Source organism: Octopus sinensis, linkage group LG14 (assembly GCF_006345805.1).
Source record: "Octopus sinensis linkage group LG14, ASM634580v1, whole genome shotgun sequence".
NCBI classification, from domain to species: domain Eukaryota; kingdom Metazoa; phylum Mollusca; class Cephalopoda; order Octopoda; family Octopodidae; genus Octopus; species Octopus sinensis.
In genome coordinates, this window is record NC_043010.1 from 51,748,541 (window position 1) to 51,772,284 (window position 23,744).

General features: G+C 37.7%; 1 protein-coding gene and 1 long non-coding RNA gene across 5 annotated transcripts in view; one reads left to right on the top strand and one right to left on the bottom strand.

The window, feature by feature from the left end:
• Positions 1–23,744, bottom strand: part of LOC115218782 (dTDP-glucose 4,6-dehydratase) — a 138,397-nt gene that overhangs the window by 60,122 nt on the left and 54,531 nt on the right. The gene's annotated exons all lie outside the window — the stretch shown is intronic.
• Positions 14,916–23,744, top strand: part of LOC118766007 — a 22,943-nt gene continuing 14,114 nt past the window's right edge. The window contains exons 1-2 of the long non-coding RNA XR_005001930.1: positions 14,916–14,929; positions 16,247–16,252. This is a non-coding gene — a long non-coding RNA (uncharacterized LOC118766007). The remainder of the gene's footprint in view (positions 14,930–16,246; positions 16,253–23,744) is intronic.

The window sequence follows — 23,744 nt, forward strand, 5'->3', positions numbered from 1 at the left end:
ACATTAAACGATGATGATGATGATGATATCATTGCCATTATGGCCAAGTATCATAAGTTCAAAATGTTGCTTTTCAGAAAATGAAAAAGTAGTTTCACCATTCCAAAGCAAAAACTACACCTTGACAATCTTTGACATCTTAGCATCTGAAGCAGCTGATGATGTGGTAGTTTGACCACAAGAATCAGCTATTGCAAACAAAAATAAATAAATAAATATTGAAAAAAAAAAGCATTTGGCCAAATTTGGATATACAACAGTTTAGCATAATAGCAACGATATATATATATATATATATATATAGTGTCTCCTCACCGAAAAGGTAATTATTTTTCCATGCTTGCTGATAAATTGTTTTTGTGTCTCCTTTTGTCTCAAAGCCGTAGGGCGCCTGTGTCATCCTTGTTTTTAACCGTTACTGTCTTCAAAAAAGTTTTTTTTTCATTTCATGTTCATCTCTGTTGCATTGCATTCTTTCCTTCTGGGGCTGGCCGATTCAGAGCAGATCTCAGAATTAAACAGCCGAAATCTGCGATGATGAATCGGTTTCTGACTGAAGAACGAAGGCTTTGAATGACCCGTCTGTCTCTTATGTTCGTCCCTTCATGTATTTCACGTTATTTATATATGTAAAGGTTTATTATATTATATATATATATACATATATATATATATACATATATATATATATACATATATATATATACATATTTATATATATACATATATACATCTAGCCTAATGGTTAGGGTGTTGCACTTATGATCACAAGATCACATTCACCCTGCTTAATAGTATTCAATTCTACTCACCTCATACTTTGAGGATCCACCCTGACAGCTCATCTCTGCTATCTTTATCTCTTTCCAGCTGCACCCAATCACTCCCACCCCCTTTTTAAAATGCGAACAGTCATGTAGCTTCTCAACAGCAACAAACCTGTTCTAGCCCCTTCTCTTATACTTTACCCACTCATTGCCTAAAAAATACAAAAAAAACCCCCCACTTCTGTCTCCACCATGCAGGGTTTGTAGCCTTGCAAACTGCTTGCTTACCTCAAAAGTGCTGTTGCTATGGAAAAAGCACCTAGTACATGCTTCAAAGAGGTTGGCATCAGGAAGGGGCCAAACCACAAGAACAGTGGCAAATGAACATCTTCATCAAATGTGAAACAGGTGTGAGTCATATGACCTCCTTCGAGTTAAAAAACAAGCATATTTCGCTTACCATTGTGCAATGTATATAAGAATGGAACCTGGTGTATAGAGTCAAAACACACTCACCTGAAACAAATAAGAAAAAAGAGAATTATATTTTTGTTGTAGAATATAATAAAAGACATACAAAAAGAATCACAAAGGTAAAAGAAATAAATGCATGTGTGTGTAAGGAGGGGAGCTAAAAAGCTCTTAGTTTTAAGGGTATCACGAAAGGACTGGTTGGAGGTTCAACTTTCTGAGTTCTTTTACAGGGCTTAGAAAAACTGAAGGACCACTGCAATAAGTGTGTGAATCTGACAGGAGAATATGTTGAGTAAAATCATAATTAACTGAACCTCTAATATTTTCTTTTACCCAAAGTTAGTAACTATTCAGTACCCACTCATCATCATCATCATCATCATTGTTTAACGTCCACTTTCCATGCTAGCATGGGTTGGACGATTTGCCTGAGGACTGGCGAACCAGATGGCTGCACCCAGCTCCAATCTTGATCTGGCAGAGTTTCTACAGTTGGATGCCCTTCCTAATGCCAACCCTTCCTAATGCTTTTACATGCCACTGGCACAAGGGCCAGTCAGGCGGTACTGGCAACGGCCACGCTCAAATGGTGTCTTTTACGTGCCACCTGCACAGGAGCCAGTCCAGCGGTATTGATAAATAAATAAATATAGATGGAAGGGTATCCAGCTATAGAAACCATGCTAAAACAGACAAATGGAGCCCAGACAGCTCTTCAGTTGGCTAGCTCCTGTCAAACCATCCAACCCATGCCAGTGAGGAAAACAAACATTGAATAGTGATGATGATGATGATGATGATATATATATATAACTTAAACTGAAGAAGATTTATGTAATGGAGGCATTTCCTCAATGGATGGATGGATGAATAGACAGACAGATAGATGCACATGGATACAAATGCAGTTTATTTTTAGTGAAGAGGGCCTTTTATCAGTAGGTGAAAACTGTTGACCAAAAATAATCAAGTAATTCATTGTTGCACTAGTCAATGTGTTAAACAATTATACTTTCTTTCCCACTCATTATATATATGTATACACACACACACACACACACACACACATGTATATGTATGAATTGCAATAGGCATGAAAGTACCACAGTAAAAACATCAAGCATGTATACAAACAACATATACACCAATTTGAATGCATATATTTATAAATGCATAAGCAGGGAGGAAAAAAAAGGAAGAGGAGAAAGAGTGAAGACAGAGAAAAAAAGAAACACAAATGCATGCACGCACAAATTCACAGATGTACCTACACCTATCTTCATCTTTTGTTTATTGTAAATTTGAACTATATATATATATATATATATATATATATATATATATATATATATATATATATATATGCATATATATTCGGGTGTAAGTTGTCTAAAGGTCCATAAGTCAGGAAAAATATGCACTCATACAGGGAGCAGTTGCCATATTTCATTCCATATCAGGTACCTCTGATGAGTGTAGGGTTATATAATCAGACTGTTACCTAACACTCCATTGTACTCCTAGCACGAAACTGATTGGTAAGATCAGCTGTGATGGATATATAATACTGTACACTTCAGATTATATACACACACACACACACTCAGCACGCACACACACACACACACACACACACGGGCATAGCTAGGTGAGGCAAGCAGGGCACATGCCCTGGGTGCTATTTTGAGGGGTTGCAATTTTGGCAAAGATCATTTTCTAATTAAGCCATTAAAAAAAATTTTTTAACCATACAGCTGTGTGCTAAGAAGGTTGCTTCTCAGGTGGCTGCGAAGGTCATGGGGGAGACTGACCTGTTCAGGATAATAGACTCCTTCCTAGAGGATACCTTTATATTCATGCTAAATTGGCCCGACTTGACGCCGTCCAGGTGTTTAACTGAGGCGAGAAGTCTGGTCAGGCAGGAAGATTTGTAATTAATTAAGGTAAGAGGCTTGGTGCTTCATTTGTATTGTTTCATTGATTTTATAATTGACTTGTATAAGAGGTTTATTGCCTCACAATTGCTTTTTGTGTTGTAAATGTAAGAGGTTTATTGCCACATTTATGTTTTACTTTGAACTATGTAAGAGGTTTGTTGCCTCAAATATGGTACTTATAAAGAACAATGTGCTCGGGTAAACAGCAATTGGCGGGGGGGCGTTGCTTGTTGCCCTCGTTATTATCATATCGTTTATCATTTCATTTCATTATGTCTTTGTCTAGCCTGCAGCTTCCTTCCTTTATGGCCAATCTAAGACATGGGGTGATGCTATGTAGGATGAGAGACAGTTAGGTAAAGAAGTGACAAGTGATCTCAATGGAAGATGAAGATCTCAGAACAAAACTGAACTTTACAAAGAAGATGCAACAAGTAGTGGGATGATGCCTGGAACGATTCACATCCAATCTCTGCAACTATGGGAAAATACAAACCAAAAGCAAAAGAACAAAATATAAAAAAGATGATGGTGATGCAGGCATGGTTGCGGGGTTAAGAAGCTTGGTTTGTAACTAAGTGGTTTCAAGTTCAGTCCCACTGTGCAGCACCTTGGGCAAGTGTTTTCTGCTATAGGCTTCGGGCCAACCGATGACTTATGAGTGAATTTGAGAGATGGAGACTGTGTGGACGCCCACTGTGTAGGCTATGTGCTTTCGGCAAGCATATCTGATGAGTCATCAGTATTACCAAGTACAATAGCCGATGTGAAACCAATGGTAACCTTCTGACTTGTTTTATGCCATAACCAAAACTATTCTACTTGATAATATAAAAGCGTAGGTGTGGCTGTGTGGTAAGAAGTTTGTTTTGTAACCACACAGTTCTGGATTCAGTCCCACTGCATGGCACCTTGGGCAAGTATAGCCTCAGACCAACCAAAGCCTTGTGAGTGGATTTGGTAGATGGAAACTGAAAGAAGCCCACCATATGTGTGTGTGTGTGTGTGTGTGTGCATCTTTTTGCCTGTGTTTGTCCCTCCCCCTCATCACCGCTTGACAACCAGTGTTGGTGTGTTTATGTCCCTGTAACTAAGTGGTTTGGCAAAAGAGACTGATAGAATAAGTACTAGGCTTTAAAAATAAAAATAAGTTCCGGTGCCAATTTGTTTCATTAAAAGCCCCTCAAGGTGGTGTTCTAGCATGGCCACAGTCCAATAATTGAAACAAGTAAAAGATTAAAAAATAAAGATTGTGATGACGATGAGGAAGATGATGATGATATGCACAAATATGCAGTAATTATTCATGACAACTGCACTGCTATGCCAACACTATATCCCTCCCCCAAACTCAAACCTACCTCCTCCAAAATAAAATATCACTCCTCCACTACCACTCCCACCACAACAACTACTACTACTACTACTACTACCTCCACCAGTAGAACCAACAAACTGTTGCATATAGCTGAATTCCTCGATAATTCTTCGCATGAAATATTCTTGAAATGTCAGATTCTTATCAGACGACACATAGTTTACACAGAATGGAATGTTGTCTTCTCAAGAAAGATGAATCAAAACAATTTTATCTGCCTCAACTATTCACACACACACACACACACACACACACACACACACACACACACACACACACACACACGCAATGCCTAGAAGCACCCACATGTATACATGTATATTCACATATGCACACGCATCCATTTCAATGGTTTCACATATTCGTATGTATTTCTGATTTCAATAAACACAGACGTATGTGTGTGTGTGTGTGTGTATGAATATATGGGAGGGACCTAGTGCTGAGAGTGTTGGCCTCAAAAGGTCAGAGTTTACATTCCTGAAATGGCCAATGCATTATGTTCTTGAGCAAGACACGCCATTTCATGCTGGCCTTGTCTATTCTGCTGAAGACGAGTATCAATTCAGTTCTAGCGCAGCCAGCCCCTTCATTTCTCTCTCTCTCTCTCTCTCTCTCCCTTTCCAGCTGTTTCATTCTTGATGTTCTGCTGAATGAAGAGCAGTAAACCCAAAAAGGGTATCTATATGTGTTTGGCTACATAGGCACCTAAAACAATAAGCAAAACCATGATACAAGCTACCAGGTCAAACTTGTGAGCGATTACTAAGAAGCACGAATGAATTTGTATGTGTATGTATATGTGTATGTACAGTATATATATATATATATATATATATATATATATATATATATATAATAATAATAATATAATAATAATAATAATCTTAATCTCACTCCTCTGGAACTTCACCATTCAAACTGACAGAAAGATAGATGCAAATAGGCTAGATATCATATTGAAAGACTTCAGACAAAGAACATGCCTCCTCATTGATATGATTGTTCCAATCGATATGAACGTATCTGTCAAGACCTACCAAAAACTGAGCAAATATAAAAATCTTGAAATAGAAATTAGCAAAAATGTGGAACCTGAAGACTAAAACAATACATGTTGTCATAGGTGCCCTGGAAATGATAGCAAGAGGGGCTGATTACGACCTAGCTCAGATACCAGGAAACCCCAAAATTGCAGAAATTCAAAAGATAGTGCTCATGGGAACTGCCCATATCCTACGCAAAATACTTTCTATGTAATCTCAAGTTTTAAAACAAACACATAATTTTCTTATGGTTTCTTAAACATTCTCTAGAACAACACTATGTACAAAACCAAATATATGGCACCCTAGGCATAACACCAACATGAACTTCCAACTTGTTGTCTCTTGAGGTCTCTGGGTCAGACTTGGAGCCAACTTGTAAAAATGTAAAGCAAAAGTCCAACATAAAATAATATTAGTAAAGTTTATTTGCTAACATAACATGGCAGTCATGAATAGCACTATGTTACTACTTTTTAACCCTAGGAAAACATCTTTTCCAGCTGGTTTATTGATACATGATCTGTGTCCAAGACATACCATAAGGGGGCCTACTACAGTACAAGCAGACCAATGGTTTCTGGGTAATTTCCATTCTTTGGTACTAGACAACAGCCTGGCTAGAGACAGTAGCCAGCCGACCTTACAGTATATATTTATCAAAGCAATTGTCAGTCCCTGATCTAGTAAGGAGAAAAACAACTAGTTTGAAACCTCTGATTGATATCTATGCAGTAACAGTACTGAATAATAAAGTTTATTTGCCTACATAATGTAGCAGTCCTGAATAGAACTATATTACTACTTTTTATCCCCAGGAAAACATCTTTTCCAACTAGTTTATTGATACATGATCTATGTCCGAGACATACTGTAAATAAGGGGGTCTACTACTTCCTTCTAGCCATTGGTAGTACCAGCAGACTATTGGGTAATTTCCCTTCTTCAGTACGGGAAAACTGCCTGGCTAGAGACAGCAGCCAGTTGACCTTACTCACAGTATATATTTATCAAAGAGACTGAAATAATATTTTATAAGCTTAAAGCTTATAAGCGACCACTGTGCATAAAGGTAAATAGTCTAATATTAGGGCTTATAAGACCTCAACGGAAAAAGTAGGGTTTGCTGTATCCATGGATCTCAAACCCACACCTATATATTCATGACGGAAAACAGTCAGGGGTATGTGTGTTTACGTCCCCGTAACTTAGTAGTTTGGCAAAATAGACCAATAGAATAAGTACTAGGCTTACAAAGAATAAGTCTTGGGGTTGATTTACTCGACTAAAGACAGTGCTCCAGCATGGCTGCAGTCAAATGACTGAAACAAGTAAAAGAGTTTAAGAAAGTTTCCTTCGAAGCATACCACAGAAGATATGAGCAAATCTTCAAGAAAGAATGTAAAGAATGAGACAAAGAGATGAAAGCACACTTAATCTTGAGAAAACTGGTGGCAGCAGAACATGAATGATACAGTAATTGTGTACTCCCAAGAAAACACGCTTTAATGACACAATAAAAATATTGTGTAAAATTTTCAGTGAAAAACACTCATTGTTCAACACATGTTGGAAGTGTCTGAACACAGAAAAACAATGACAAGGACTACATCCATTATGCTGGTAAAGTAAACAGGGAATGTGAGAAGTTTAAGCTGGATGAATTAATGCCAGATATGTTCAAATGCCTGATTTTTACACAGGGACTTACTGCCAAAAAGGACACAGAAATTAGAACTAGAATTCTTGCAAAGCTGGAACAAAACCAGGATGTAACTCTACAGCAAGTGTCAGAAGAATGTGAAAGGATAGTCAAATTAAGACACAACACAGAGGAAATTGAACATAAAGATAATTTCCAAGTAAAGCAAGTGTGAAATAATCAGAATAGAGATAAAGGGTTTTCTAAAAAAAACACAACGAAAATCAGGAAATCAACCCATATTTTGCATGTGGAGGTATATGTCCAAGAAAAAAATTGTCCATTTAAAAAACAGAATGTTTTCATTGTGGTAATATAGGACATATAAAGACACACAGTATAACAAAAATGTCAGAACAAAGGAAAAAGAATAAATAGTATATCATTAGAAGAAATTGGTAATATGATGATGAGAAAATTCATGAAGGTGAAAATCAGAAATACAAGAGTTATCACCATTATAAATGGAAAGACTTAGAAATATGCAGGTAAGCTGAAATTAATTAAATTGAAAAAGGTAGCACATGGTGTTATGGGAAAAAGATATTTCTTTTGCTGAATTCCTATGTAATGTAACATTTTGAGGTCAAACACAAATGGTGAAGATATATGTGTTAAATAATTCATGTAATTTATTTGGCACAGAGTGGATGGAACTATTCAAAATATGAAATATGCCCATAAGTGTTTTGTATGGAAATATAGTCAGTTCGGTGAAAGGTTTGAATGCAGCTGAGGGACTGAAAGAAAAAATTGCCGTAAAACAGATTGGAACACCTGTATGTAAGCCAAAATGAAATTTTAAAAATTGCCAACAGTAAGAAGTAAACATTGTCCAAAAGTAGATGTTCTGTGATCAAGACTACACGTCAATTTTGATGGTCATTTAACCCTTTTGATACTAACTCGGCCAAAACCAGCTCTGGCTCTGTCGTATAAATGTCTTGTTTTCATAAGTTTTTCATTAAAATATACCACCAAACCTTAGTCACAATTTATGATCCTAACAGTAGCTGAATGATAAGTAAGTTATTTTACTAAATTCTTTGTTATATTTAAAATTAATTGAAAGAAACACAGAGCATCTCAAAATGAATATGGTAACAAAAGGGTTAAATGATTCATACTACTTAGTGGTAGTTGGTAGTTTCTTGAAATGGCCAGAAATTTGTAAGTGTAAAAAACCAACTTCCTCAACTGTGATAAATTTTTTACATGAATCGCTTGCAAGATTTGGCATTGCAGACAAGATAGTGTCTGAAAATGGAATGTAATTTGTGTGTAGTGAATTTTAAAAATTTTGTGAAACATTCGTGGTAGAACATGTAACTACAGTGTCATACCATCCCACAACTAATGGACAGGTAGAATGCTTTGCCAATACCTTCAAAAGATCCCTTAGAAAATCAAATAAGGAAGTCACAGATGAGGTAGCTCTACAACAATTTTTAAGAGTGTACCGTGTGACACCAAATCCAAATACACCAGCAGGTAGATCACCAGTGGAGTTGATATTTGCAAGGAAAGTAAAATTAGTCTTTGATAAATTGCTGCCTGGCAAGAAAAGAAAAAGTGCAAGGGAAGGCACAGCAAGATTCTTTAAAGTTGGTGAACGGTGTGTATGAGGGCATACAAGAATGGAAAGCAGAGTTGGGAAGATGGTGTAATTACCAAATGCATTGGTAAAATGATGTATTGGGTAAAAAGTAGAAAAGGGTATCTATATGTGTTTGTGACACAGGAACCAGCTGAAAAAAAGATTCGTGGAAAGCGAACCAAAAAAGTTGGAGAAACCGATAGAATGGTTGTACGATACATTCCAAGTACCAACACCACTGCAAAGGATTGAACCCAGGTGTACGAGTGAGAGGAAAAGAAAAGATACAGAGTTCCTGAAAATAGATGCCAAGCACAAAAAATTTTAAATTATACGAAAAAACCTCAAAAAAGGGAGGTGGGGGTGAATAAAAAAATTCTTCTAAATAAAATGACACTTCCTAAGAAAAACTTAAAAGGGGAGATGTTGTAGGGAATTAGTAAGGATGGTACACCCTTCCCACGTGATGAATGGAATAACCTAGTCACTATAAGTAAAGAGAAGTTAATGAAGTAGAGGAGTATGTGGTTAGAGATAGTCGTGTCTTTACTGGTTTTACTGAGTATACTGTAAACCGAAGGATTACATCAGTATCTTTGTATTTGTCTTCACCACTGCCACTTGACAACTCTTTTACTTGTTTCAGTCATTTGACCATGGCCATGCTGGAGCACTGCCTTTTAGTCAAGCAAATCAACTCCAGGACTTATTCTTTGTAAGCCTAGTACTTATTCTATCAGTCTCTTCTGCCGAACCGCTAAGTTATGGGGACGTAAACACACCAGCATCGGTTGTCAAGCGATGTTGAGGGGACAAACACAGATACACAAACATACACACACACACATATATATATATATATATACACATATATATGATGGGTTTCTTTCAGATTCCATCTACCAAATCCACTCATAAGGCTTTGGTTGGCCTGAGGCTATAGTAGAAGACACTTGCCCAAGGTGCCACGCAGTGGAACTGAACCCGGAACCATGTGGTTGGTAAGCAAGCTACTTACCACACAACCACTCCTACGCCTATAAACTGGTGAAGATTTGTTTAAATCCCAGTAACTTAGCAGTTCAGCAAAGAGAGACCCAATAGAACCAATAGAATAAGTATTAAGCTTTTTGTTTTTTGTAAAACAAAAAGTATTGGGGCCAATTTCTTCAACCAAATTCTTCAAGTGGTACCCCAGTATGGCCACAGTAAAATGACTTAAACAAGTAAAAAATAAGACAAAAGATAAACGCGACTGATGCTGTCCAACATCAAGAAACTCTGCTGCATAGGTCACATGTAGTAGCTACATGGCTAGAGAAACTATATTTTACAGTCTCTGTCAGTTGGAGCAGGCATTAAATTTTACATTTGTTTCATGTAAATGCACCAGCAGTTTACTTTGATTTATTGCTTCTAAATATATTCACTGACAAATGATACACTAGTCACGATCTTATATGGATTATCAAATGCAAATATTTTCTGCATCTTATTAACATATAACGTATCCTTTTATCATTATCATCATTATTTTTATTATTATTCTTGTTTTGTGTTGTCTTTTATGCCTGTGTCATGTCATTTAATATTATTGTATGTGAGCCGTTGTGGTTAATAAAGAAAATGATAATAATAATAATAATCATTATCATCATCATTTAGCATCCGCTTTTCATGCTAGCATGGGTTGGACAGTTCAACTGGGGTCTGGGAAGCCAGAAGGCTGCACCAAGCCCAGTCTGATCTGGCAAAGTTTCTATGGCTGGATGCCCTTCCTAATGCCAACCACTCCGTGAGTGTAGTGGGTGCTTTTTACGTGCCACCGGCACAGGTGCCAGACGGGGCTGGCAAACGGCCAATAATAATAATAATAATAATTATTATTATTATTATTATTATTATTATTATTACTATCATCATCATCATCATCATCACTGTTGCAAGGCGGTTTGCTGGCAGAATTGTTAGCACACTGGAAAAAATGCTTAGCAATATTTCATCCGTTGTTACATTCTGAGTTCAAATTCCGCCACAGGAGCCAGAGGAGGCTGGAAACATCCATGATCGGTTGGTGCTTTCGTGCCACCAGTCAAAGCAGCGCTGGCATCGGCTACATTTAGATGGTAATTTTTACGTGCCACCGGCACAGGTATCACAAGTACAATTTCCATTTGATTTTTATTTTGATGTTGATGTACTTGACTTAATAGGTCCCCTCAAGCACAGCAGGTCACCCTACGATCCAAGGTAAGCACAGCAGGCCATCCTGCAAGCCATGAACTCACTTTATTTGTCGGCTCTTCACAGTCACAGCATATCTCCTGAGGTCTCGGTCTTTCGTCATTGCTTCTGTGAGGCCCAACTTTCAAAGGTCATGCTTGACCACCTCATCCCATGTCTTCCTGGGTCTACCTCTACCCCGAATTCCTTCAACTGTTTGGAAGTGGCACTTCTTCACATTCCTGCTGGCTTTGTACTAAAATTCAAAACCATTATCATCATCATCATCATCATTTTTATTGTCATTTCATTATTTTTATTTCATATTTTTGTTTCCATTATTAATTTTGTTATCTATTTTTGGTTTTGTTAAGCTAACATGAATTATACAATGCAGCAATATGTTACATCATAAATCTGTTTAAGCATTTAAATTAAATTCCTTAGTGAATAGCAATTCTCAAATAGCTCAACTTCAAACACTTTGTTTCTCTACTCTAGAAGTAAATACACTATCAGCTCTAGTTCTCTCATATCATGTGCAAGCTCTGCTTATGTGTTCCATGATGCACTTATATACCAGCAATCTGTAAGGGATAAACGAAACAACAAATACGCAGACAGTATCATTGCACCAGTTGATAAGAGAGCTTTCAGTTATGAAAAGAAACATTATCAGTTTAATGTCCACAGTTCCATGCTTGCATGGGTTAGACAGAATTTGTTCAGACAAATTTTCTACAGCCAGATGCCCTTCCTATCACCAATCCTCCCTTTTCCAGATCCTTGAGAAAGCCTTTCCCTCACAGCATAGGTACTATAACATTTTCAACAGAAATACTATCAAGCTGTCCTACTCTGTCATGCCCAACATGGCTAGTATTATAGCTGTATTCAATGGGTTGAAACTTGCTAAGTATAATGCATAAACCCCAGTCTCCACCCTAAGAGAACATGCAAGGGGAAGAACTGTAATAGGAAGGAAGAACTTACTAGGAACTCTGTAAATTTGAGTGGATTGTGACTCAACACATGCATCCCACTATTCACTGTTACATAGAGGATGAATAATGAGCCTGTCTTCAAGACTCCTGTGGATTGTCCACTTGACAAAAAGTGCATACATACAAACATTGTATATAAAGGTGGAATGTTAATGCAAAATAGTAGAAAATTTTACATAGGTTCCACAGTTAACCCTATGAAACAAAGCATTTCTATACATAGGTAATCCTTCTCCAAACTTGGACTTACACACTCTACTTCACTCGTTGAATTTCTCCATAATTTCGACAGTTCTAAGAAACAGTCAGAGCTGGGACACATAAAGCCATTCTGGAAAGATAGGCATCCTTGCAGTTTACGTATGAAGAAGAGTTTGGTGATTGTATTAGTTAATAGTAAACATCTTCTCAATAAATGTCAGGCATGGCTGTAACAACAAACAAGATGAGGACACATATCCGTCCAATATAAGTAATGTAAATAACTCCAAAGGCTTCTGTACACTTAATACATTTACATTAAACCCCTCCCTTCTATTTGAACACTTGTGTCTTGTATGCCGACACATGAAACCCTTTTTCATCCTATGCACTTATGTGCATGCCCCAGCTGTACTTGTGTTGGCATGTGTGATTTTTGTGGAGTGCCGAATTATAGCAGTACAAGGAACAATGAGATGTATGATGATGGATTATGTGGTGCATCCACAAAACCAAACCCTGTTCAGTCAAAATATGGCACAACACCTGGAACAATACAGACAAACACACACATACACACTTATAGACTCACGCACATACATGATTAGTATCTGACAAAATCATCTTCATCAACACTACCATCACCACCACCACCACCACCATCATCAATATTATCATCGACATCATCGTCATCGTCATCATCATCATCATCATCATCACATCATCATCATCATCATCGTCATCATCATCATCATCATCATCCTCACTACCATTATTATACTTAACACTATAATCCTTATTCCTTTCATCGACACTATTCTCACCCCATCACATCATCACCAATCATCATCATTCCTGATCCATCATTACTACGAACCATCATCATCATCATCATCATCATTATCATTATCACCACAAACAGCATCATTATTAAGGTGGCGAGCTGGCAGAAACGTTAGCACGCAGGGCAAAATGCTTAGCGGTAGTTATTTCATCTGTCTTTACGTTCTGAGTTCAAGTTCCACCAAGGTCGACTTTCCCTTTCATCCTTTCGGGGTCAATAAATTAAGTACCAGTTGTGTACTGTAGTCAATCTAATCGACTGCCCCACCTCCCCCAAAATTTCAGGCATTGCGCCTAGAATAGAAAGTTAAACACCATCATTATCGTTGCCAACGTAAATATTCTCACAATAACCAGTATCATGATCATCAGCATGGTATATATTCATTACACTCTATCACACTGTATTATGGTGCACTGCAGTTAAATATGGGTCAATCGATGTGTTTTGCTTTATTTTCATACTATATTCTACAAGTGCAGGCATGGCTGTGTGGTTAGGAAGCTTGCTTGTCAACCACAAGGCTTCAGGTTCAGTCCCACTGCATGGCACCTTGGGAAAGTGTCTTCTGCTATAGCCCTGTGCCGTAAATAGAAACTGGAAGGAGCTTGTGTGTGTTTTACTGTCTCGTTGCTTTGACATCCTGTGATATCTGAAATATTACCTCATCTGCAAACAGGTGAGGGTTGAGGACAAGAAAGGCATCAGACCATAGAAAATCTGCCTCACCAAAATTTTTCCAGGAGTGGGTGTGTGGTAAGTAGCTTGCTTACGAACCACATGGTTCCTGGTTCGGTCCCACTGCGTGGCACCTTGGGCAAGTGTCTTCTTCTATAACCTCGGGCCAACCAAAGCCTTGTGAGTGGATTTGGTAGACGGAAACTGAAAGAAGCCCGTCGTATATATATATATATATATGTGTATATGTATGTATGTATGTGTGTGCGTGTGTATGTTTGTGTCTGTGTTGCCCCCCCCCCCAACATTGCTTGACAACCAATGCTGGTGTGTTTACGTGCCTGTAACTTAGTGGTTCAGCGAAAGAGACCGATAAAATAAGTACTAGGCTTACAAAGAATAAGTCCTGGGGTCGATTTGCTCGACTAAAGGTGATGCTCCAGCATGGCCACAGTCAAATGACTGAAACAAGTAAAAGAGTATTCACATTGGCTTAAAGTTCCAGACAGAAAGATTTACAACCTCTATCTTAAATATGTTGTACTCATCTCAGGTTTTCTAATACATGCAGTGTTGTGCCTGCATATCTGTTAATTATTTAATCAAGTTCATGCATGTGCCTATACGAATGGTTACATTCTGAGTTTTGCATGAAAAATAAAACCCACATTAATTGAGAAACAGATAATGGTTATTGACAGGAAGAGCATCCAGCTGTTAAACAGAACCTCAATAATATGCTAGCATGGAAAAACATGAACATAAATAAGCAAACGAATAGGCATATATATATATATATATATATATAAGTAAATAAATGGAGTTGAATGCAGATGTTATTAAAATTCTTTTACTTTCGACATATGTTTCGAAGACAAGTATTTTTTTTAAATACTTAATAACGTTCTGTTTATCATTTATGTAGCCATCATAATTGTTATAATGTCTTATTGTTGAGATAGGCTCTCTTTCTTTCCTGATGAGAAGATTGCATTTTACACCGTTTATTCCTTTGGAATAAAACCAATGTTGTCTTCGAAACATATGGCGAAAGTAAAAGAATTTTAATAACATCTGTGTTCAACTCCATTTATTTACTTATACTACACACATTACTGCACATTAACCCAGAGTTTCTACCTTTGAATAGGTCACTTCATCTGTGTTACTTGCGTGAATTTTGCTACCCTGGTAACTGTTTATTGAATTTTCCATGTTAATGGTAAACAAAGGATAATTCATTCATCCATTTATATATATGTATATATATATATATATATATATATATATATATAAGTATATATTGAGACCCCCTTCGGTCATGACTGACCGTAGGATTGCACCTAGAAAGTTACCCTCCCAGGCACAAGTGCAGGCAAAGTTGTTTTTATAGAAGACCAGCAGTCGCCCATGCATACTGGTCTCCCTTCTCCATGCCACCAGTGTTATCCAAGGGAAAGGCAAAGGGGCCGATACAGCTTGGCACCTGTGACATCGCAACTCATTTCTACAGCTGAGTGGACTGAAGCAACATGACATAAAGTGTCTTGCTGAAGAACACAACACGCAGTCTAGTCTGGGATTCAAACTCACAACCTCACAATCGTAAACTCGACACTCTAAACCATTGAGCCACGCACCTTCACTATATATATATATATATATATATATGAGTGAAAAAGATAGATCTGTGTGTGTTTGAGTATATAGCTATAGAAATATATATATATATCTGTTTAATATTTATGTGTGTGTGTGTGTATGTCATGTCATGTGTGTGTGGAGGTGTATGTCTTGTGAGAAGTACCGGCTACTTTTACAGGTGCAGATGTAGCATAAATTACTATATTATGTGCATCATACATTTACACACACACACACACATATATATATATATATGTAGATACATGGATAGGTAGACAGACAGACATACAACATACATACATACATATACACACACATATACACACACGCACACATGTAGACGTATGGTCATAGTTCCTATCCACACACACACTCACACACACCTATCTTCTCACAGCCACCCCATTGCTACCCATTACACACAAAACATGACTCAGCAACAAAAGACAAGAGAGACCACCTCTTGCTGCTCTTCTTTCTCTCCGTCTCCCCGCCTCATACTGCTTCTCCTTTCACCCTCTCTCTCTCTCTCTCTCTCTCTCTCTTTCTCTCTCTTTCTCTCTCTTTCTCTCTCTTGTACTTTCCTTCAATTTGTCTTTCTACTATGCATGAAGAAGATGAAGAAGAAGAAGAACAAGAAGAAGAACAAGAGGAGGAAGAGGAGGAGGAGATGAAGAAGAAGAAGAAGAAGAAGAAGAAGAAGAAGAGAAGAAGAGAAGAAGAAGAAGAAGAGAAGAAGAAGAAGAAGAAGAAGGAGGTGGAGGAAGAAGAAGAAGAAGAAGAGAAGAAGAAGAAGAAGGAGAAGGAGGAGGAGGAGAGGAGGAGGAGGAGGAGGAGGGGAGATGAAAAAAAGAAGAAGAAGGAGGTGGAGGAAGAAGAAGAAGAAGAAGAAGAAGAAGAGAAGAAGAAGAAGAAGTGTGAAAGATGGTGGCTGCAATGGATGATGTCGACGGAGAAAGAAAGATGAAGAAGTAAAAGATGAAGAAAACTATGACAATGACTATATGATGATGTAAAGGAAAGAGAGACAGAAAAGAAAGAACGAAATAACAAACCACATAAGAAACTCAAACTACCACCACTACTACTACTACTATACTACTACTACTACTACTACTACTACTACTACTAATAATAATAATAATAATAATGATAATAATAATAATAATGATAATAATGCCACCACTGCTGCTCTATTACTACATCTGTTACCATTAATATTACTAGTATTACCACAACTACCATCACCCCACCACTACCACTACCTGCCGGACCACAATTAGCATTACTAATACTACTACTAGTACAACCGCAACAACGACAACAATTCTAAAAGATATCAGAAGATGAGAGTTGAGGGGTGCCGGGGAGTGGGGGTGAGGAGAAGGAAATGCCATTAAAAGGAAAGAAGGAAGTGAAGAAGAAAGGGGAAAAAAAGGGAAAGAATAGAAGAGAAGAGAAAACAAAACTATAAAAAAAAAACTACAAAAGCCTATATAAGCCCCAGACAGTTTAAGACAAAAGTGGTGGTGATGATGATGATGATGATGATGATGATGAAAATGGTGGTGGTGGTCATGGTGGCGACACAGCTGGTTGAGATGAAAATGGTGCTGTTATTGTTGCTGCTGCTGCTGGTGATGATGGTGATGATGGCAATGATGGTGGTGGTGGTGGTGGTGGTGGTGGCCATGGTGTTAGTGGTGGTGATGACAGTGACAACACAGCTGGTTGGGATGACGCTAATGGTACTGCTGCTGATGATGACAATGATGATGATGGTGATGGTGATGATGACAATGATGATGATGGTGATGGTGATGGTGATGCCGTTGATGATGCTGATGATGATGACGACAAATGATTGGGGATTATAATGATGACAATAGTTATGATGATGACGCTGCCGACGCCGAAGGTTGGTGATGATAATGATCTTTATGATGACGGCAACAGCAACAAGAAGAATAACGGTGGTGGGGAAAGCTCGTGATGGTAGTGGTGGTGGTGGTGGTGGTGGTGGTGACAAGTAACAGGTATTTTGATCTTCGTTATGATCGTGATAACGGCAACGCTGACTGATAACGATAATTATAATGACGACGGTTTGTGACGACTGCATAGGTGATGATGGCCATGATGATGATGATGGCAATGACGACAATTAGCATTACTAATACTACTACTAGTACACACCCGAAAGTAACACTAACACAACGTTAACAACAACAACAACAACAAACAGCACCACTGTCATCACCATCACCACCACCACCACCATAACAACACTACCATCATCATCATCATCCTCATCATCATCATCATCATCATCATCATCAACAACAGCAACCACAATTGCACAATGCGCATCACATGATGACACTGTAAACTGCAACTGGCAAGCCATTGGTCAAACTTACATTACTAGATGATTTTTTTTTTTTTTTTGTTGCAACAACTAACAACTTTCCCTGCTTGTTGTCATGGTGGCAAGAAAAAAAAAAAAAGTCCCATCCCATCCCACCATACCCACCCCTACCACCGCCATCGTCATCATCATCATCATCATCATCATCATCATCATCATCACCACCGCCGCCGCCGCTGCCGCCACCACCACCCAACCATTCTCCCACCTGCCACCCTGGCAAGTGCACAAGGCAAACAAACGAGCAAGCCAGCGAGGCAGACGACGGCAGCTGGTTGTACAGCTGACTGGTTAGTTGGTTGGTTGCGTTGCTTGGTTGCTTACCAATTGCTTACTGCCGTTGTTGTTGTTGTTGTTGTTGTCGTTGTTGCTATTATTTACTCCCAGGTCAACCCTGGTCGACAAGACCTGTGACCATCAAAAGCATTTCTAAACAATGAGCAACCTGTCTTTTTTTGTTTTTTTTCTTTTAGTAATTTTTAAGATAGCACAATGCAAATAGGGTTGGTGGGTGGGTCGGGAGAAAGAAGACAAAATCTAGCTGCTATTTCTAGAATTGCGAGCGACTGCATAGACACACTTCTTCTGACTCAACATTGCTGTAGATGTAGTCTTCAATGTCTTGCGGCCCTTGTGGCCAATAAAAGAAATCCTGATTATTGTTGTTGTAGTTGCCGCCGTTGCTTAACCCTAGATAAGCTCTAATCGAGATGATCTATGATCAAAGACATTCCAGCTGTGGCCATCCTGTCTTGTTTTCCCATCCACCCCACCTCTGTGCAAGAAACCCCGAATTACTGTATCCTACGTTTTTTTTTTTAATCTTTCCCAAAGACACTGGTGGGTGTGATTCAAAGAAGATCTGACTACTCTTTCTAGCATATCAAATCAACTACATAAAAGTACTCCTTCCTTCATCGATTCAATAAATTGTTGTAGTTGTTGTTGCTGTTGCTGTCACAAACCCATAGCTCTATCAACCACAGTAGCAGTGAATTTCGCTTTATTGTTTTGATGACAGAGATGGCGGTGGAGGAAAAAACATTACGTCATCGATGTTGCACCTTTCTTCCTCTTTTTTGCTTATCTTCTTTCTTTCCATTCTTTTCATCTCTCCCCCCTCTTTCTCTCCCTATCTCTCACTCTCTACCTATTTTCCTTTATTCTTTGATGATGATGATGATGATCTATCTTCCTTTGCTTTTTTCTTTCTTTCTCTCTTCACTTATCATCATTCTAATGTTGTCACTCATTCATTTTTTCCTTCACTCTCTAGCTTCCTTCTCGTTATTATCTTCTTCAGCTCAATACTATATTTCTTCTTCTACAATATATTTCTTCACCTTTTTTCTCTTACACTTCCTTTCTTTCCTTCAATATTGGTTTCTTCTTTTTCAGCCTTCATTCTTTTCCAATTTCCTTCCTTCCTTCCTTTTTTTCTGTACTTCTTCCCTTCCTTTCTTTCCCTGTTTTATATTCTTCATTCTTAGCAACTTTTCTTTCTGTTATTCACTTCATTCTCAAATTTTTATAATTTCATATCTTTTCTTTGTTCTTTACAATCCTTTTGTAATTCATTCTATTTTTTCTTTCAATTTTCCTTCTCTCAGTCTTGTACTACTTCCCTTTTTTTTTTTGTACAGTTTTCTCTCCCACTCTCCTACATTCCCTTCTACCCCCATATCTAAACATCTGGTGCTTTCCTCTCACACTTATATAACTGCTTCACTCCCTCCTAATACACTGACCGTATCATCTCTTGCTTCCTGAAGGTTTTGCTCAGGCACCCCATCACTACCATCTCATCTCTTTCACAGATACATCCACCCATTCTTATATAACTGCTGGGTAACCAATGTATCTTCTCTTATAGTAAGACACCTCTCTTTGTCCCTGGCATTAAAAAAAAATCAACTCTTTGCCCTCTCAAACATCCCACCATCACCATCACTCAGCCGGAGGGCCTTTCCTGTCCTGCAACTTATTTAGAACCCCCAACTAATGGGGTTAAAGTGCTGTAAAGTAGTTGGCATTAGGAAGGGCAGCTAGTTGTAGAAACCATGCCAAATCTGACATGGAGTGCAATGCAACCTTGTGGCTCACTGGATCCTGTCAAACCGTCCAACCCATGCCAGCATGGAAAACAGACATTAAATGATGATGATGATGATGATGAGGAGGAGGAGGAGGAGGAGGAGGAGGAGGAGGATTTTTCTTTCTTTTCTGCTTTGTTTCAGTCATTTGCTCCTTTCTCCATTTTTCTACTCTTCCTTCCTCCATTTTATTTTCATTCCTTGCACAATTCTGACTTTGCTTTCTTTCCTCATACATTTCCTTCATTTCTTGCCTCTTTCCTCCCTTTATTTTCCTTTAAAAATTCCTTACCTATTCTATACCATATGTATCCCCACTTTTAGAGTTTACTTATTTCTATTTTTATGCATAAATTTATAGATCTTCATGATATACTAATGTTACAATAATTATTTTGTTTATGTCACTGATTATATTCCATAGTTAAATTTATTTCAAGTGTAACACTAACATTTAAATATTCTGATTCTGTCTTGGATAGCATTCCATAGTTAAGGTTGTTTCAACTACAAGGCTCAAATTTGTTTCATAATGTTAAATATGTTACGTCTTTGATCATATTCCAGACTTACATTTGTTTAAAACATATTGTTTCATTGTGTCAAAGATCTCAATAATATCTTGCATTTTGTTCTGTAGTTAAGGTTGTTTCAAGCACAACACTCTAGCAAACACATTCCCTGACAAAAAGAGCATTATAAATAATAATATTTATAATTATAGATAATAATTATTTTGCACTCTCTCTATCACTAGAAATGCTGGATACAAAACATTATACAACAGGTGTAGATATAGCTGTGTGGTGAAGAAGTTTGCCTTCAAACCACATGGTTTCAGATTCAGTCTCACTGGGTTACACTTTGGATAAGGAGACACACACAACCCGAAGAAATGAATGCATGAATATGATCCACCTCATGTCTATAGATATTATGGGCTGTACTGTAATCATCCCAGAAATACAAATTATGATCTGAAGAAACATGTGATTTGTGGAAACGTGCGTAGCGATGCAGTAAAATATTTATAAATTCCATCTATGGATTACTATTATTACATTTGACCGCAGCCATGCTGGAGCACCACCTTTATAGTCGAGCAAATCGACCTCAGAACTTATTCTTTGTAAGCCTAGTACTTATTGTATCGGTCCCTTTTGCCGATCTGCTAAGTTACGGGGACATAAACACACCAGCATCGGTTGTCAAGCGATGCTGGGGGGACAAACAGACACACAAGCATATACACACATATTTACACACACACATATTTACACACACACACACATATATATATATATACACGGTGGGCTTCTTCCAGTTTCCATCTATCAAATCCACTCACAAGGCTTTGGTCGGCCCGAGGCTATAGTAGAAGACACTTGCCCAAGGTGCCACGCAGTGGGACTGAACCCGGGACCATGTGGTTGGTAAGCAAGCTACTTACCACATAGCCTCTCCTGCGCCTGCATTTTTTTTTTTTTCAGTTACACCAATGATTCAAGCCACGTGGAAGCCTGTACATGATGGCTTGACATGGTAGAAATAACAACTAAATTTCCCTCAAATCACACTGCACTGTTTTAACTAAATACAGGATGGTCATAGGGAGAACAGATTCATAGTGAGATCATGGATTTATTCAACCGAAGCTGACATGGGCAACTAAGCAGCGACAACAGCAACAACAACATAGTCATTTATTTATTTCAGAGCTTTGAATTCTTCCCCTCCACCAAAAAATTAAAAAAAATAAAATATAATAATAATAATAATAATAACAATAATAATAATAATAACTCCACTTGGTGAATAAAAAAAAATTGATAAAACACAGATATAATTTTGATGTAACTGGGTTGTTTGAAACAGATGGTTTTGTAGAGAAATGGCCCCAGTTTCATGCTCTCTTTCTTGTATTGAGTGAAGAAAACTAAACAGCAGAAATGAATAACAAAAATAGATTAGAAATGAATATATAAAAAAATAAGTACCATTTTTGGTTTAAGGTTGAAAGAGCTAAGCATGTAAAGAACTCTAGTGTAACCAACCGTTTACAGAGAAGCATCTGCTTTAAGATTTCTGGTAAAACCATTAGTTTGTTGGATCTTGTCTATGCTAGATTAATTTTGAGCAAACTGGAAGTAAGATGGAAAAAAAATAAATACCATCTTGGACCATTCTCTTATATGACAGAGACGCAAATTATGAAATTTCTAAGCTGTAAATCTTGAACATTCACAAAATTTGTATTGATTCAGTTTGACTATCCAGGTGAATATTAAGCAAAAAGTATTTTTTGTTTTCTGTTTTTTTTTTACCTGGAATGTATGCAGAAATTTTTGACAAGAATTCATATAGGTGTAGGAGTGGCTGTGTGGTAAGTAGCTTGCTTACCAACCACATGGTTCCAGGTTCAGTCCCACTGCATGGCACCCTTGGGCAAGTGTCGTCTACTATAGCCTCGGGCTGACCAAAGACTTGTGAGTGGATTTGGTAGACAGAAACTGAAAGAAGCCCGTCGTATATATGCATATGTATGTATATGTATATGTATATATATATGTGTGTGTGTGTGTGTGTGTATATATGTTTGTGTGTCTGTGTTTGTCCCCCCAACATCGCTTAACAACTGATGCTGGTGTATTTATGTCCCCGTAACCTAGCAGTTCGGCAAAAGAGACCGGTAGAATAAGTGCTAGGCTTACAAAGAATAAGTCCTGGGGTCGATTTGCTCGACTAAAGGTGGTGCTCCAGCATGGCCACGGTCACATGACTGAAACAAGTAAAAGAGCATTGGGCTACAGCAAATATTCTGTTCAATACCACAGATTTGCTTGTCAGTTGTTTGACCTTAACCAGTTGAGCATGACCCTTAGTGGCTGACAATATGTGCATCTATGATCACGAGCAGAAGTAGTGTGGGAGCATCATAGCCATGTGTTGAGAGGAATTCTTTGGGGTTTGGATAATTCACCTTTGGAAACATTGGTGTTTCTTTCAACATCCTTAAATAACCCTTATTCAGGGATCTTTTGAGCAGTATGGGCTACCCAACCTGAAGAAAATTCTAACTGGGCTCCACCCACAAGGTCATGCACTGTTAATCTTGATATGAGATTACCATGTCACACACATATGGTTGTGATTCATGTGCCTGGAGTATCCTTATCAGACAGGTAGTCATGATGGGTATATTGGGCTTCGTATATTTGTACCTCAGAGCATGCACTGCTCTCTCTCTCAATAATAATAATAATAATAATAATAATAATAATAATAATAATAATAATAATAATAATAATAATAATAATAATAATAATGATAATAATAATAATAATAATAATAATAATAATAATAATAATAATAATGATAATAATAATAATAATAAAGGTGAGAATGGTAGTGGAGTTTAGGGTTATCTATATTTTTTACATGTTTCAGTCATTGGACTACAGCCATGCAGGGTGTCAACTTCAAGGGTTTTAGTGGAACAAATTGACCCCTACATATGTTAATTTAAAATTAGTAATAGTAAATAAAGCAATAACAGGGAATGAGAAACAGACACAATCACACACACACACTCTTGTCGCATTCTCTTGGATTTCTTTGACATATTGAAATCTTATTCCTTTCAAGTGGGATTTGATTTTTGGAAAGATTCTTGGCTGAATCAGGGGTGGGGTATGTTTTTAGTGCAGCAGGTAAAAATTTCCTAAGAA